Source organism: Schistocerca americana, unplaced genomic scaffold (assembly GCF_021461395.2).
Source record: "Schistocerca americana isolate TAMUIC-IGC-003095 unplaced genomic scaffold, iqSchAmer2.1 HiC_scaffold_1376, whole genome shotgun sequence".
Classification (NCBI taxonomy): Eukaryota; Metazoa; Arthropoda; class Insecta; order Orthoptera; family Acrididae; genus Schistocerca; species Schistocerca americana.
The window spans coordinates 17,290-31,829 of NW_025725455.1; the positions used below are offsets into that span (position 1 = coordinate 17,290).

Consider the following 14,540-nt stretch of genomic DNA (forward strand, 5'->3'; position numbering starts at 1 on the left):
TGTAAGTATTAATCAGTTGGATTCGTTGTTGGAGGTCCAGTCGTCGATCAGTGTGACTCACGCAAAGTCCTCTGATGCGCGTGAGAATCCGCCTGCACGTGAGTGTTAACATGCGCTGCGGACAGGCAGTCACCTCAAGTCCCAAGATACGCTGTTCCCCTACAATCCGGAACCATGGGTGCTCGATGGTCAATGATCGTGGTCCTAGTGGGATTAGCACCATTTTGTTGGATTTTTACATGGCACCGGATGCTCGTTCATAAACGTGGAGGACTCGGCAAACTGAATCGATGTCCCCGGCGTTTGCTACAAACACACCTACACCATCCGCGTATGCCGCACTGCGGAAGGTGACGCCTGGGAAAGGAACACCATCGACCATCCGTCCGATGTCACGCAGCACGGGGTCCAAAGCGATAAAATACACTGACAAGGGACACCCTTGTCGAACTGATCGTCTGATGGGAATTGGTCGTGATCTGCAGCCGTTCACAATGGTTGTGGAATTTGCTCCATCCAAGAAGTGCCGGATGACTCTTATGAAGTGCTCCCCGAAACCCATCCGCGACATAACGGCCAGCAGGTAAGGATGGGAGACCCTATCGAAGGCACCGGCGAAATCTAGGGATCAATTGCAGCCGGGGTTCGAGCGTCGGCGGTGGGTGAGTAAGACAGCATCACGGTATATAGAAGCAGCGGTGAAGGTGGTTCGATTCGACACGCCACATGATTGAGTGGGACAAAGTACCTTATTCATCACCTGTTTAAGACGTGAAGCCACACTTCGTGCCACCAACTTATAAACAGTGTTAAGAACGGTGATGGGACGTACGCCTCTAGCCCGACAGTCGCCTGTGACCTTTGGATTAAGGGCAATACGTGCAGCTAGAAAATCGGCGGGTAGCTCGCAACCAGCAAAAATCTCCTCGCACATTTTGCAGAAGCGGTCTCCTAACAGGCCGGAAAACCTAGCACTTCAATTAGTGCTGGAATGGCACAATCGAAGGGCGGTATCCTTGCGGAGTACCGCCAGAGATGAAAAACCGCAGTGTCAGGGCCTAAATGCTTGCAGCATGTACGCTCCACATGTGGGGGTCACACACGGTGGTGCGGGCCGATATGGCAACAGGCGACCGTCGAAAACATCGCAAAAGCAAGTGCCGGAGGGAACGACAAAATACGAGAGCACTCGTCAACAGCCCAGTACCACCCTCCATGTCGAGGAGTAAACTGCGACTCCCATTTGAACGCCGCTAGCTGCCAGGCCAGTGGAGAAGCCGTGAGGCCGCCCCACAGCAGCGCCAGGCCGGCGCGAGCTATACTGGCGCGAGCTACACCTAGCCGAGTGCTTACATCGTCCACCGCCTACTGCATATGTGTGTGTGCGTGTGTACCACGTATTCTGCGTGCGTGCGGCGGCGACGACGACGTTCGCGAGGAGCTAAGGTTATAACTCCAAAAAATGTTATTAAAATTATCTGCGATAGGACCATAAGAGACGCTAACGAGGCATCCGAAGGCACTGTCCTGTGCCACCATAAATTACCAGCCTAGCGTAATGCGGCTGCAAGTGCGGTCCGGCTAACCGCAAAAAAAAAAAAAAAAAAAAAAAAATTATTAAGATAATCTTAAATTAATTAAAAGAAATCGTGGTGTGTAAGCAACTAACTACTGGGCACATCAACAACTACGACAAGTTTTGCTACCAGCGGAATATCTGATCACTGCAGAATGTTAACCCATTTCAGGCTGTGTTTTAATTAATATTAGGTGGGCCGATCCCGACGGTACTGCAATGCCGGGCCAACCAGCGACAGAGGTGGAGCAAGCCCCTAGCACTCCGTCATAAGCCAAAAATGAGTTTAATATTCTGGTCGTGCAATGCAGGACGTATCAGATATTAAGCTGATAAGAACAGATAGTACACTTTTTTCCCTCCTACCTCCCCTATAGCCCTACCTTTTCCTCTCCAAAAATGCCGCCATCCTCTAGTGTCGACGCAGCACGTAAAGCAGGGTGTTGTTAGCAGCAAGACTTATTGCCATAAACCGAAAATAAAAGCGGAGGCATACTCTGCTATGCCTCAGGGGGCGACGACACACTCCTCAGAAACACACTTCCCTCTGCAGGTGTGAGGCAAGTGATGATGTTAAAAACTAAATAGAAAGAAATAAATAAAGACAGAAATGAACGCAAAAAAAACCAGCGACGGTTGCATATTCAAACGAAACTGGCGAGATAATCCCATAGCCCATAGAATTAACGAAGTAATAATCCTCTAAGATAGATTATGTGTTTTCTAATTTTCCAATAATTTTTCATACAACGTTCACACAATTTCCATGTTACCAATTTCCATGTTATCAGTATCATAGAACAGTCTACTCTAGTGATGCCCAGAAGGCCAATATCAAACCTGGGGTATGGTTAAGTCAAGAGTAGTTTGAAAGTCCGAGTGACAAAGATCCAGGGGTACACTCAGGCAATTCTTATACGAGGTGCCTTACTCAGCCTGGAACACCTTTTGATAACCATGAACCATTGCAACTTTAAGAAATCTTGCAAAAGTAATGGTATATTTCCGGTCACATTCTGCCAGGCGATGCTGGCTCCAAAGGTAGTCCATGAAAGAGACAGCATCGGTGAGGCAAAGGTCATAGATCGTGAAAATGGTGTAGCCCAAGAGCCACACCACTGCGTTATGTCGTTTTCGGGGGTTGGTCTGAATACCAGGGGTAAGGAACCAGTCGATTGGCACATAGTCCAGTGTAGTCCCACCGATCAGCGCTAATAGCACACGTGCAAGGTCCCACACTTCTGTGACGTGAGGGCGTAAGAGACGATGCTCTCTGGTGTCTACGTCACCACATCGGCCGCAAGCAGCCGAGGGCCATAGGCGGATGGCCGCCAAGCGATGATTAGTGGGTATTAAATTGTTTACAACGTGATACCATAGCGCTGAAACTTCTGTGGGAAGGGCTGGGTGGGTGATATTAGCCCAAGCTTGGTGCCAGATGACCGACGGTCGCCTGTCCTCCAATTTATGTGGTGTGGGCTGGCTCTCGAAGCGCCTAGTAAAGGCGCTTCGATGTGCGTGCCTTGTCGGTGGCCACTGTTAGGACGTAACTTTGATTGAGGTAATAGACCTTGACTGCCGTCATCCGGAATGTAATATGTGTCAAACATACTGGTTCACGCGCCGATTGTGGGCGATAACGGTCGAAAAGCACCGCTGTTGTCCCACCTGGGTCAATCTCACGCAAAGTGGCGATACGGTGAATCAGGATTGCCGCACATATGCGGGGAAAGTCAATGAGTCCAAGGCCACCATCGACCTTTGGCAGTGTACAAGTCTGTGCATCAACGATGAATAGTGCATGCCGCCACAACAGGCAATATACTGTTTGTGAGATGGCTCTGCTGGTTTGTTTCGGTAGCGTAAGGAGTTGTGCTACATACCATGCCCGTTATAGGATGTAAGTATTAATCAGTTGGATTCGTTGTTGGAGGTCCAGTCGTCGATCAGTGTGACTCACGCAAAGTCCTCTGATGCGCGTGAGAATCCGCCTGCACGTGAGTGTTAACATGCGCTGCGGACAGGCAGTCACCTCAAGTCCCAAGATACGCTGTTCCCCTACAATCCGGAACCATGGGTGCTCGATGGTCAATGATCGTGGTCCTAGTGGGATTAGCACCATTTTGTTGGATTTTTACATGGCACCGGATGCTCGTTCATAAACGTGGAGGACTCGGCAAACTGAATCGATGTCCCCGGCGTTTGCTACAAACACACCTACACCATCCGCGTATGCCGCACTGCGGAAGGTGACGCCTGGGAAAGGAACACCATCGACCATCCGTCCGATGTCACGCAGCACGGGGTCCAAAGCGATAAAATACACTGACAAGGGACACCCTTGTCGAACTGATCGTCTGATGGGAATTGGTCGTGATCTGCAGCCGTTCACAATGGTTGTGGAATTTGCTCCATCCAAGAAGTGCCGGATGACTCTTATGAAGTGCTCCCCGAAACCCATCCGCGACATAACGGCCAGCAGGTAAGGATGGGAGACCCTATCGAAGGCACCGGCGAAATCTAGGGATCAATTGCAGCCGGGGTTCGAGCGTCGGCGGTGGGTGAGTAAGACAGCATCACGGTATATAGAAGCAGCGGTGAAGGTGGTTCGATTCGACACGCCACATGATTGAGTGGGACAAAGTACCTTATTCATCACCTGTTTAAGACGTGAAGCCACACTTCGTGCCACCAACTTATAAACAGTGTTAAGAACGGTGATGGGACGTACGCCTCTAGCCCGACAGTCGCCTGTGACCTTTGGATTAAGGGCAATACGTGCAGCTAGAAAATCGGCGGGTAGCTCGCAACCAGCAAAAATCTCCTCGCACATTTTGCAGAAGCGGTCTCCTAACAGGCCGGAAAACCTAGCACTTCAATTAGTGCTGGAATGGCACAATCGAAGGGCGGTATCCTTGCGGAGTACCGCCAGAGATGAAAAACCGCAGTGTCAGGGCCTAAATGCTTGCAGCATGTACGCTCCACATGTGGGGGTCACACACGGTGGTGCGGGCCGATATGGCAACAGGCGACCGTCGAAAACATCGCAAAAGCAAGTGCCGGAGGGAACGACAAAATACGAGAGCACTCGTCAACAGCCCAGTACCACCCTCCATGTCGAGGAGTAAACTGCGACTCCCATTTGAACGCCGCTAGCTGCCAGGCCAGTGGAGAAGCCGTGAGGCCGCCCCACAGCAGCGCCAGGCCGGCGCGAGCTATACTGGCGCGAGCTACACCTAGCCGAGTGCTTACATCGTCCACCGCCTACTGCATATGTGTGTGTGCGTGTGTACCACGTATTCTGCGTGCGTGCGGCGGCGACGACGACGTTCGCGAGGAGCTAAGGTTATAACTCCAAAAAATGTTATTAAAATTATCTGCGATAGGACCATAAGAGACGCTAACGAGGCATCCGAAGGCACTGTCCTGTGCCACCATAAATTACCAGCCTAGCGTAATGCGGCTGCAAGTGCGGTCCGGCTAACCGCAAAAAAAAAAAAAAAAAAAAAAAATTATTAAGATAATCTTAAATTAATTAAAAGAAATCGTGGTGTGTAAGCAACTAACTACTGGGCACATCAACAACTACGACAAGTTTTGCTACCAGCGGAATATCTGATCACTGCAGAATGTTAACCCATTTCAGGCTGTGTTTTAATTAATATTAGGTGGGCCGATCCCGACGGTACTGCAATGCCGGGCCAACCAGCGACAGAGGTGGAGCAAGCCCCTAGCACTCCGTCATAAGCCAAAAATGAGTTTAATATTCTGGTCGTGCAATGCAGGACGTATCAGATATTAAGCTGATAAGAACAGATAGTACACTTTTTTCCCTCCTACCTCCCCTATAGCCCTACCTTTTCCTCTCCAAAAATGCCGCCATCCTCTAGTGTCGACGCAGCACGTAAAGCAGGGTGTTGTTAGCAGCAAGACTTATTGCCATAAACCGAAAATAAAAGCGGAGGCATACTCTGCTATGCCTCAGGGGGCGACGACACACTCCTCAGAAACACACTTCCCTCTGCAGGTGTGAGGCAAGTGATGATGTTAAAAACTAAATAGAAAGAAATAAATAAAGACAGAAATGAACGCAAAAAAAACCAGCGACGGTTGCATATTCAAACGAAACTGGCGAGATAATCCCATAGCCCATAGAATTAACGAAGTAATAATCCTCTAAGATAGATTATGTGTTTTCTAATTTTCCAATAATTTTTCATACAACGTTCACACAATTTCCATGTTACCAATTTCCATGTTATCAGTATCATAGAACAGTCTACTCTAGTGATGCCCAGAAGGCCAATATCAAACCTGGGGTATGGTTAAGTCAAGAGTAGTTTGAAAGTCCGAGTGACAAAGATCCAGGGGTACACTCAGGCAATTCTTATACGAGGTGCCTTACTCAGCCTGGAACACCTTTTGATAACCATGAACCATTGCAACTTTAAGAAATCTTGCAAAAGTAATGGTATATTTCCGGTCACATTCTGCCAGGCGATGCTGGCTCCAAAGGTAGTCCATGAAAGAGACAGCATCGGTGAGGCAAAGGTCATAGATCGTGAAAATGGTGTAGCCCAAGAGCCACACCACTGCGTTATGTCGTTTTCGGGGGTTGGTCTGAATACCAGGGGTAAGGAACCAGTCGATTGGCACATAGTCCAGTGTAGTCCCACCGATCAGCGCTAATAGCACACGTGCAAGGTCCCACACTTCTGTGACGTGAGGGCGTAAGAGACGATGCTCTCTGGTGTCTACGTCACCACATCGGCCGCAAGCAGCCGAGGGCCATAGGCGGATGGCCGCCAAGCGATGATTAGTGGGTATTAAATTGTTTACAACGTGATACCATAGCGCTGAAACTTCTGTGGGAAGGGCTGGGTGGGTGATATTAGCCCAAGCTTGGTGCCAGATGACCGACGGTCGCCTGTCCTCCAATTTATGTGGTGTGGGCTGGCTCTCGAAGCGCCTAGTAAAGGCGCTTCGATGTGCGTGCCTTGTCGGTGGCCACTGTTAGGACGTAACTTTGATTGAGGTAATAGACCTTGACTGCCGTCATCCGGAATGTAATATGTGTCAAACATACTGGTTCACGCGCCGATTGTGGGCGATAACGGTCGAAAAGCACCGCTGTTGTCCCACCTGGGTCAATCTCACGCAAAGTGGCGATACGGTGAATCAGGATTGCCGCACATATGCGGGGAAAGTCAATGAGTCCAAGGCCACCATCGACCTTTGGCAGTGTACAAGTCTGTGCATCAACGATGAATAGTGCATGCCGCCACAACAGGCAATATACTGTTTGTGAGATGGCTCTGCTGGTTTGTTTCGGTAGCGTAAGGAGTTGTGCTACATACCATGCCCGTTATAGGATGTAAGTATTAATCAGTTGGATTCGTTGTTGGAGGTCCAGTCGTCGATCAGTGTGACTCACGCAAAGTCCTCTGATGCGCGTGAGAATCCGCCTGCACGTGAGTGTTAACATGCGCTGCGGACAGGCAGTCACCTCAAGTCCCAAGATACGCTGTTCCCCTACAATCCGGAACCATGGGTGCTCGATGGTCAATGATCGTGGTCCTAGTGGGATTAGCACCATTTTGTTGGATTTTTACATGGCACCGGATGCTCGTTCATAAACGTGGAGGACTCGGCAAACTGAATCGATGTCCCCGGCGTTTGCTACAAACACACCTACACCATCCGCGTATGCCGCACTGCGGAAGGTGACGCCTGGGAAAGGAACACCATCGACCATCCGTCCGATGTCACGCAGCACGGGGTCCAAAGCGATAAAATACACTGACAAGGGACACCCTTGTCGAACTGATCGTCTGATGGGAATTGGTCGTGATCTGCAGCCGTTCACAATGGTTGTGGAATTTGCTCCATCCAAGAAGTGCCGGATGACTCTTATGAAGTGCTCCCCGAAACCCATCCGCGACATAACGGCCAGCAGGTAAGGATGGGAGACCCTATCGAAGGCACCGGCGAAATCTAGGGATCAATTGCAGCCGGGGTTCGAGCGTCGGCGGTGGGTGAGTAAGACAGCATCACGGTATATAGAAGCAGCGGTGAAGGTGGTTCGATTCGACACGCCACATGATTGAGTGGGACAAAGTACCTTATTCATCACCTGTTTAAGACGTGAAGCCACACTTCGTGCCACCAACTTATAAACAGTGTTAAGAACGGTGATGGGACGTACGCCTCTAGCCCGACAGTCGCCTGTGACCTTTGGATTAAGGGCAATACGTGCAGCTAGAAAATCGGCGGGTAGCTCGCAACCAGCAAAAATCTCCTCGCACATTTTGCAGAAGCGGTCTCCTAACAGGCCGGAAAACCTAGCACTTCAATTAGTGCTGGAATGGCACAATCGAAGGGCGGTATCCTTGCGGAGTACCGCCAGAGATGAAAAACCGCAGTGTCAGGGCCTAAATGCTTGCAGCATGTACGCTCCACATGTGGGGGTCACACACGGTGGTGCGGGCCGATATGGCAACAGGCGACCGTCGAAAACATCGCAAAAGCAAGTGCCGGAGGGAACGACAAAATACGAGAGCACTCGTCAACAGCCCAGTACCACCCTCCATGTCGAGGAGTAAACTGCGACTCCCATTTGAACGCCGCTAGCTGCCAGGCCAGTGGAGAAGCCGTGAGGCCGCCCCACAGCAGCGCCAGGCCGGCGCGAGCTATACTGGCGCGAGCTACACCTAGCCGAGTGCTTACATCGTCCACCGCCTACTGCATATGTGTGTGTGCGTGTGTACCACGTATTCTGCGTGCGTGCGGCGGCGACGACGACGTTCGCGAGGAGCTAAGGTTATAACTCCAAAAAATGTTATTAAAATTATCTGCGATAGGACCATAAGAGACGCTAACGAGGCATCCGAAGGCACTGTCCTGTGCCACCATAAATTACCAGCCTAGCGTAATGCGGCTGCAAGTGCGGTCCGGCTAACCGCAAAAAAAAAAAAAAAAAAAAAAAATTATTAAGATAATCTTAAATTAATTAAAAGAAATCGTGGTGTGTAAGCAACTAACTACTGGGCACATCAACAACTACGACAAGTTTTGCTACCAGCGGAATATCTGATCACTGCAGAATGTTAACCCATTTCAGGCTGTGTTTTAATTAATATTAGGTGGGCCGATCCCGACGGTACTGCAATGCCGGGCCAACCAGCGACAGAGGTGGAGCAAGCCCCTAGCACTCCGTCATAAGCCAAAAATGAGTTTAATATTCTGGTCGTGCAATGCAGGACGTATCAGATATTAAGCTGATAAGAACAGATAGTACACTTTTTTCCCTCCTACCTCCCCTATAGCCCTACCTTTTCCTCTCCAAAAATGCCGCCATCCTCTAGTGTCGACGCAGCACGTAAAGCAGGGTGTTGTTAGCAGCAAGACTTATTGCCATAAACCGAAAATAAAAGCGGAGGCATACTCTGCTATGCCTCAGGGGGCGACGACACACTCCTCAGAAACACACTTCCCTCTGCAGGTGTGAGGCAAGTGATGATGTTAAAAACTAAATAGAAAGAAATAAATAAAGACAGAAATGAACGCAAAAAAAACCAGCGACGGTTGCATATTCAAACGAAACTGGCGAGATAATCCCATAGCCCATAGAATTAACGAAGTAATAATCCTCTAAGATAGATTATGTGTTTTCTAATTTTCCAATAATTTTTCATACAACGTTCACACAATTTCCATGTTACCAATTTCCATGTTATCAGTATCATAGAACAGTCTACTCTAGTGATGCCCAGAAGGCCAATATCAAACCTGGGGTATGGTTAAGTCAAGAGTAGTTTGAAAGTCCGAGTGACAAAGATCCAGGGGTACACTCAGGCAATTCTTATACGAGGTGCCTTACTCAGCCTGGAACACCTTTTGATAACCATGAACCATTGCAACTTTAAGAAATCTTGCAAAAGTAATGGTATATTTCCGGTCACATTCTGCCAGGCGATGCTGGCTCCAAAGGTAGTCCATGAAAGAGACAGCATCGGTGAGGCAAAGGTCATAGATCGTGAAAATGGTGTAGCCCAAGAGCCACACCACTGCGTTATGTCGTTTTCGGGGGTTGGTCTGAATACCAGGGGTAAGGAACCAGTCGATTGGCACATAGTCCAGTGTAGTCCCACCGATCAGCGCTAATAGCACACGTGCAAGGTCCCACACTTCTGTGACGTGAGGGCGTAAGAGACGATGCTCTCTGGTGTCTACGTCACCACATCGGCCGCAAGCAGCCGAGGGCCATAGGCGGATGGCCGCCAAGCGATGATTAGTGGGTATTAAATTGTTTACAACGTGATACCATAGCGCTGAAACTTCTGTGGGAAGGGCTGGGTGGGTGATATTAGCCCAAGCTTGGTGCCAGATGACCGACGGTCGCCTGTCCTCCAATTTATGTGGTGTGGGCTGGCTCTCGAAGCGCCTAGTAAAGGCGCTTCGATGTGCGTGCCTTGTCGGTGGCCACTGTTAGGACGTAACTTTGATTGAGGTAATAGACCTTGACTGCCGTCATCCGGAATGTAATATGTGTCAAACATACTGGTTCACGCGCCGATTGTGGGCGATAACGGTCGAAAAGCACCGCTGTTGTCCCACCTGGGTCAATCTCACGCAAAGTGGCGATACGGTGAATCAGGATTGCCGCACATATGCGGGGAAAGTCAATGAGTCCAAGGCCACCATCGACCTTTGGCAGTGTACAAGTCTGTGCATCAACGATGAATAGTGCATGCCGCCCACAACAGGCAATATACTGTTTGTGAGATGGCTCTGCTGGTTTGTTTCGGTAGCGTAAGGAGTTGTGCTACATACCATGCCCGTTATAGGATGTAAGTATTAATCAGTTGGATTCGTTGTTGGAGGTCCAGTCGTCGATCAGTGTGACTCACGCAAAGTCCTCTGATGCGCGTGAGAATCCGCCTGCACGTGAGTGTTAACATGCGCTGCGGACAGGCAGTCCACCTCAAGTCCCAAGATACGCAGTTTCCCCTACAATCCGGAACCATGGGTGCTCGATGGTCAATGATCGTGGTCCTAGTGGGATTAGCACCATTTTGTTGGATTTTTACATGGCACCGGATGCTCGTTCATAAACGTGGAGGACTCGGCAAACTGAATCGATGTCCCCGGCGTTTGCCTACAAAACACACCTACACCATCCGCGTATGCCGCACTGCGGAAGGTGACGCCTGGGAAAGGAACACCATCGACCATCCGTCCGATGTCACGCAGCACGGGGTCCAAAGCGATAAAATACACTGACAAGGGACACCCTTGTCGAACTGATCGTTCGATGGGAATTGGGTCGTGATCTGCAGCCGTTCACAATGGTTGTGGAATTTGCTCCATCCAAGAAGTGCCGGATGACTCTTATGAAGTGCTCCGAAACCCATCCGCGACATAACGGCCAGCAGGTAAGGATGGAGACCCTATCGAAGGCACCGGCGAAATCTAGGGATCAATTGCAGCCGGGTTCGAGCGTCGGCGGTGGGTGAGTAAGACAGCATCACGGTATATAGAAGCAGCGGTGAAGGTGGTTCGATTCGACACGCCACATGATTGAGTGGGACAAAGTACCTTATTCATCACCTGTTTAAGACGTGAAGCCACACTTCGTGCCACCAACTTATAAACAAGTGTTAAGAACGGTGATGGGACGTACGCCTCTAGCCCGACCAGTCGCCTGTGACCTTTGGATTAAGGGCAATACGTGCAGCTAGAAAATCGGCGGGTAGCTCGCAACCAGCAAAAATCTCCTCGCACATTTTGCAGAAGCGGTCTCCTAACAGGCCGGAAAACCTAGCACTTCAATTAGTGCTGGAATGGCACAATCGAAGGGCGGTATCCTTGCGGAGTACCGCCAGAGATGAAAAACCGCAGTGTCAGGGCCTAAATGCTTGCAGCATGTACGCTCCACATGTGGGGGTCACACACGGTGGTGCGGGCCGATATGGCAACAGGCGACCGTCGAAAACATCGCAAAAGCAAGTGCCGGAGGGAACGACAAAATACGAGAGCACTCGTCAACAGCCCAGTACCACCCTCCATGTCGAGGAGTAAACTGCGACTCCCCATTTGAACGCCGCTAGCTGCCAGGCCAGTGGAGAAGCCGTGAGGCCGCCCCACAGCAGCGCCAGGCCGGCGCGAGCTATACTGGCGCGAGCTACACCTAGCCGAGTGCTTACATCGTCCACCGCCTACTGCATATGTGTGTGTGCGTGTGTACCACGTATTCTGCGTGCGTGCGGCGGCGACGACGACGTTCGCGAGGAGCTAAGGTTATAACTCCAAAAAATGTTATTAAAAATTATCTGCGATAGGACCATAAGAGACGCTAACGAGGCATCCGAAGGCACTGTCCTGTGCCACCATAAATTACCAGCCTAGCGTAATGCGGCTGCAAGTGCGGTCCGGCTAACCGCAAAAAAAAAAAAAAAAAAAAAAAAAATTATTAAGATAATCTTAAATTAATTAAAAGAAATCGTGGTGTGTAAGCAACTAACTACTGGGCACATCAACAACTACGACAAGTTTTGCTACCAGCGGAATATCTGATCACTGCAGAATGTTAACCCATTTCAGGCTGTGTTTTAATTAATATTAGGTGGGCCGATCCCGACGGTACTGCAATGCCGGGCCAACCAGCGACAGAGGTGGAGCAAGCCCCTAGCACTCCGTCATAAGCCAAAAATGAGTTTAATATTCTGGTCGTGCAATGCAGGACGTATCAGATATTAAGCTGATAAGAACAGATAGTACACTTTTTTCCCTCCTACCTCCCCTATAGCCCTACCTTTTCCTCTCCAAAAATGCCGCCATCCTCTAGTGTCGACGCAGCACGTAAAGCAGGGTGTTGTTAGCAGCAAGACTTATTGCCATAAACCGAAAATAAAAGCGGAGGCATACTCTGCTATGCCTCAGGGGGCGACGACACACTCCTCAGAAACACACTTCCCTCTGCAGGTGTGAGGCAAGTGATGATGTTAAAAACTAAATAGAAAGAAATAAATAAAGACAGAAATGAACGCAAAAAAAAACCAGCGACGGTTGCATATTCAAACGAAACTGGCGAGATAATCCCATAGCCCATAGAATTAACGAAGTAATAATCCTCTAAGATAGATTATGTGTTTTTCTAATTTTCCAATAATTTTTCATACAACGTTCACACAATTTCCATGTTACCAATTTCCCATGTTATCAGTATCATAGAACAGTCTACTCTAGTGATGCCCAGAAGGCCAATATCAAACCTGGGGTATGGTTAAGTCAAGAGTAGTTTGAAAGTCCGAGTGACAAAGATCCAGGGGTACACTCAGGCAATTCTTATACGAGGTGCCTTACTCAGCCTGGAACACCTTTTGATAACCATGAACCATTGCAACTTTAAGAAATCTTGCAAAAGTAATGGTATATTTCCGGTCACATTCTGCCAGGCGATGCTGGCTCCAAAGGTAGTCCATGAAAGAGACAGCATCGGTGAGGCAAAGGTCATAGATCGTGAAAATGGTGTAGCCCAAGAGCCACACCACTGCGTTATGTCGTTTTCGGGGGTTGGTCTGAATACCAGGGGTAAGGAACCAGTCGATTGGCACATAGTCCAGTGTAGTCCCACCGATCAGCGCTAATAGCACACGTGCAAGGTCCCACACTTCTGTGACGTGAGGGCGTAAGAGACGATGCTCTCTGGTGTCTACGTCACCACAATCGGCCGCAAGCAGCCGAGGGCCATAGGCGGATGGCCGCCAAGCGATGATTAGTGGGTATTAAATTGTTTACAACGTGATACCATAGCGCTGAAACTTCTGTGGGAAGGGCTGGGTGGGTGATATTAGCCCAAGCTTGGTGCCAGATGACCGACGGTCGCCTGTCCTCCAATTTATGTGGTGTGGGCTGGCTCTCGAAGCGCCTAGTAAAGGCGCTTCGATGTGCGTGCCCTTGTCGGTGGCCACTGTTAGGACGTAACTTTGATTGAGGTAATAGACCTTGACTGCCGTCATCCGGAATGTAATATGTGTCAAACATACTGGTTCACGCGCCGATTGTGGGCGATAACGGTCGAAAAGCACCGCTGTTGTCCCACCTGGGTCAATCTCACGCAAAGTGGCGATACGGTGAATCAGGATTGCCGCACATATGCGGGGAAAGTCAATGAGTCCCAAGGCCACCATCGACCTTTGGCAGTGTACAAGTCTGTGCATCAACGATGAATAGTGCATGCCGCCACAACAGGCAATATACTGTTTGTGAGATGGCTCTGCTGGTTTGTTTCGGTAGCGTAAGGAGTTGTGCTACATACCATGCCCGTTATAGGATGTAAGTATTAATCAGTTGGATTCGTTGTTGGAGGTCCAGTCGTCGATCAGTGTGACTCACGCAAAGTCCTCTGATGCGCGTGAGAATCCGCCTGCACGTGAGTGTTAACATGCGCTGCGGACAGGCAGTCACCTCAAGTCCCCAAGATACGCTGTTCCCCCTACAATCCGGAACCATGGGTGCTCGATGGTCAATGATCGTGGTCCTAGTGGGATTAGCACCATTTTGTTGGATTTTTACATGGCACCGGATGCTCGTTCATAAACGTGGAGGACTCGGCAAAACTGAATCGATGTCCCCGGCGTTTGCTACAAACACACCTACACCATCCGCGTATGCCGCACTGCGGAAGGTGACGCCTGGGAAAGGAACACCATCGACATCCGTCCGATGTCACGCAGCACGGGGTCCAAAGCGATAAAATACACTGACAAGGGACACCCTTGTCGAACTGATCGTCTGATGGGAATTGGTCGTGATCTGCAGCCGTTCACAATGGTTGTGGAATTTGCTCCATCCAAGAAGTGCGGATGACTCTTATGAAGTGCTCCCCCGAAACCCATCCGCGACATAACGGCCAGCAGGTAAGGATGGGAGACCCTATCGAAGGCACCGGCGAAATCTAGGG

At 49.7% G+C, this 14,540-nt stretch overlaps 4 pseudogenes; all 4 read right to left on the reverse strand.

Annotated features, from left to right (window-relative positions):
* Positions 1 to 1,765: 1,765 nt before the first annotated feature.
* On the reverse strand, positions 1,766 to 1,977 carry LOC124566210 (annotated as a pseudogene).
* Positions 1,978 to 5,239: 3,262 nt separating this feature from the next.
* Positions 5,240 to 5,451, reverse strand: LOC124566211 (annotated as a pseudogene).
* Positions 5,452 to 8,713: 3,262 nt separating this feature from the next.
* Positions 8,714 to 8,925, reverse strand: LOC124566212 (annotated as a pseudogene).
* A 3,270-nt stretch (positions 8,926 to 12,195) lies between these two features.
* LOC124566213 lies at positions 12,196 to 12,407 on the reverse strand (annotated as a pseudogene).
* Between the last annotated feature and the right edge of the window lie 2,133 nt (positions 12,408 to 14,540).